This window comes from Anolis sagrei, chromosome 3 (assembly GCF_037176765.1).
Source record: "Anolis sagrei isolate rAnoSag1 chromosome 3, rAnoSag1.mat, whole genome shotgun sequence".
NCBI lineage: Eukaryota > Metazoa > Chordata > Lepidosauria > Squamata > Dactyloidae > Anolis > Anolis sagrei.
In genome coordinates, this window is record NC_090023.1 from 113,387,591 (window position 1) to 113,391,549 (window position 3,959).

Below are 3,959 nucleotides of genomic sequence, written 5' to 3' on the forward strand. Positions count from 1 at the left end.
TACTGGTAGCCAGATTTTGTTCATTTTCATGGTCTCTTCCTTTCTGTTGAAATTGTCCACATGCTTGTGGATTTCAATGGCTTCTCTGTGTAGTCTGACGTGGTTGTTGGTGTGGTCCAGCATTTCTGTGTTCTCAAATAATATGCTGTGTCCAGGCTGGTTCATCAGGTGCTCTGCTATGGCTGACTTCTCTGGTTGAAGTAGTCTGCAGTGCCTTTCATGTTCCTTGATGCGTGTCTGGGCGCTGCGTTTGGTGGTCCCTATGTAGACTTGTCCACAGCTGCATGGTATACGGTAGACTCCTGAAGAGGTGAGAGGATCCCTTCACCATTTGGAGCCATGGAGAAGAAGAACTCAACAGGTTCCTGGTCCATCTTAACAGCATCCACCCAAACATCCAGTTCACCATGGAAAAAGAAAATGAAGGAAGACTGCCTTTTCTAGATGTCCTAGTCATCCGCAAGCCAGATCAACAATTGGGTCACACCATTTACAGAAAACCCACACACACAGATAGATATCTACATAAAAACTCCAACCATCACCCAAGTCAAAAAAGAAGCACCATTAAAGCCTTGGCAGACCGTGCAAAAAGAATCTGCGAACCCCACCTCCTCCAAGATGAACTGAACCACCTCAACTGGGCTCTCCAGGCCAATGGATACTCCACCTCAGACATCAGAAGAGCTGCAAGACCAAGAACAAGCCACGAGAGTAAAGATGAAGATCCACCCAGAGGAAAAGTGTTCCTGCCATACATCAAGGGAACCACTGATCGCATAGGAAAGCTGATGAGGAAACACAACATACAAACAATCTACAAACCCACCAAGAAAATCCAACAAATGCTACGTTCAGCAAAGGACAAGAGGGATCCTCTCACCTCTTCAGGAGTCTACCGTATACCATGCAGCTGTGGACAAGTCTACATAGGGACCACCAAACGCAGCGCCCAGACACGCATCAAGGAACATGAAAGGCACTGCAGACTACTTCAACCAGAGAAGTCAGCCATAGCAGAGCACCTGATGAACCAGCCTGGACACAGCATATTATTTGAGAACAAAGAAATGCTGGACCACACCAACAACCACCATGTCAGACTACACAGAGAAGCCATTGAAATCCACAAGCATGTGGACAATTTCAACAGAAAGGAAGAGACCATGAAAATGAACAAAATCTGGCTACCAGTATTAAAAAACTCTAAAATTATAACAGCTAAACAACAGAGAGGAAAAAACCAGGCACAGATTAACACCTCCCAGCAACAGATTTTCCCAGACTCAGGCAGGCCTTCAAATGCTAATGAAGACCTTCTCAACCTCTGAGGATGCTTGCCATAGATGCAGGCGAAACGTCAGGAGAAATGCCTCTAGAACATGGCTCTATAGCCCGAAAAAACCCACAAGAACCTAGTGATTACAGCCATGAAAGCCTTTGACAATACATAGAATTAATATAATTTGAGGCCACTTGAACTGCCATGGCTCAATGCTGTGGAGTCATGGAAGCTGCAACTTCACAAAGTCTTGAGCCTTCTCTGCCAAAGAGTGCTGGGGCCTCACCAAACGACAACTCATTTTGCCATAGCACTGAGCCGTGGCAGTTCAAGTGGTGTCAAACTGCATTTATTATACAGTGTGGATCCACTCAACATGACGATCTGAGATTGTGACATCTTTGCTTTCTGATGGTTTGCTGGACACAAATTTTGTTCCATGCACAATATCATCACAAATTTGTATAAAATTACCTAGATAGATAAATCTTGAAATATTAGTCAAGTAAAAAATGGCAGACTGTATGCTTCAAGATTACATCATGGATAGGAAAAATCAATATACCAATAGGAAATATACCCAGGGGGAAATGGGAAGGAAAATGGGAAGAATTTGGTTATGTTATACTCTACTTCAGGGGTCCTCAAGCTTTTTAAACAGAGGGCCGGGTCACGGTCCCTCAAACTGTTGGAGGGCCGGATTATAATTTGAAAAATCTATATAAATAAAAATGTAATGTTCGTTTGTGGGATTAACATAACTCAAAAACCACTGGACGAACTGACACCAAATTTGGACAAAATACATCTATCAGGCCAACAAGTGACTATCACTCATAAAAACATTGAAAAACACAGCAGAAGAGACTTAAAAGGCAACATCCCCCCAAAAATACATTACAATACATGCGCAAAACCATATATATATATATATATATATATATATACACAAACACACACATATATGCATATACACACACAAAACACATACACAGAAAGGGGGAAAGAAGGAAGGAAAGAAAGAAGGAGGGAGAGAAGGAGGCAAAGAAGGAGGGAAGGAGAGAAAGAAGGAAAGAAAGAAGGGTAGAGAAGGAAGGCGAGAAGGAGGGAGAGAAAGAGAAAGAAAGAGGGAAAGAAGGGGGGAAGGAGAGAAAGAAGGGTAGAGAAGAAAGGAGAGAAATAAAGAGGGAAAGAAGAAGGGAAGAAGGAGGGAAGGAAAGAAAGAAGGGTAGAGAATGAAGGAAGGGGAGAAGGAGGGAAAGAAAGAAAGGGGGAAAGAAAAAAAGGGGAAGGAGAGAAAGAAGGAAAGAAAGAAGGGTAGAGAAGGAAGGAAGGAGAGAAGGAAAGAGGGAAAGAAGGAGGGAAGGAAACAAAGAAGGGTAGAGAATGAAGGAAGGGGAGAAGGAGGGAGAGAAAGAGAGAAAGAAAGAGGGAAAGGGGGGAAAGAAGGGGAAGGAAGGAAAGAAAGAAAGGTAGAGAAGGAAAGAGGGAAAGAAGGAGGGAAGGAAAGAAAGAAAGAAGGGTAGAGAATGAAGGAAGGAGAGAAGGAGGGAGAGAAAGAGAGAGAAAAGGGAAAGAAGAAGGGGAAAAGGAGGGAAGGAGAGAAAGAAGGAAAGAAAGAAGGGTAGAGATTGAAGGAAGGAGAGAAGGAGGGGGAGAGAGGGAAAGAAGGAGGGAAGGAGAAAAGGAAAGAAAGAAAACTGCTTAGTTGCAGCCATAGGTGCTCTAACCTGATATGCATAATGTGAAGCAAGTTCTATATGAAAAAGACTGCCTCTGAATATATGGAATTAGGTTCAAAATAGGGTGTTCTGTGAGAAAAGAAAAAGGCTTTAAAAATAGAGGACATGAATAGAGTAATTCCCATTAGTGCTGAAATATCATTTAGATTTCTGAATAAAGATCTTAAAAATTCTCTCAAATCTGTATAGGTTCAGCACTGTGTATCTCAAACCAGCCTTGGAAAATTGTATCATTCAGTTACACGCACTATGCGCTTGGCTACTTTTAGATGGTAATGCCACTCAAATGCAAAGAGCTCTGTGTTGTTGAAGGCTTTCATGGACAAAATAACTGGGTTGCTGAGTTTTCCAGGCTATATGGCCATGTTCCAGAAGCATTCTCTCCTAAAGCTTCAGAACCAACCAGGCTCTGAAGCCGCAAGGCCATTAAATGCTAATCAAGGTGGCCCTTTGCAACATTCACGCTTGCCTCAATTAGACATGAGTTCTTTCTTCCACCCTGGACCTTCCACAACTATATAAATGTCCCTTGCTTAGTTTCCAACAGACCTCACAACCTCTGAGGATGCCTGCCGTAGATGTGGGCGAAACGTCAGGAGAAAATGCTTATGGAACATGGCCATACCGCCCAGAAAACTCAAAACTCACAGCAAAAGCAAAGAGCTCTGATACAAGTTGTCATTATTCCTAAGGAGAGCATAAGTTACTTTTGTGCTACAGTTCTGAGAATACATTCTGGCAGAGCTGGTGCAAAAATAACTTTTATTTCAAACGTTTAAAGAAGTGGAATACAAATAGATCCACGTCTCAAGTTACGCAAAACAGATAGCTTCCAAGATCTCTCTGAACTACATTTCCCAGCATTACTCGTGGGCCTGGGAAGGGACTCCCATGTGATTTGTTTTCCTTCGGAAGAAGCTTTGCTGGACCAATGA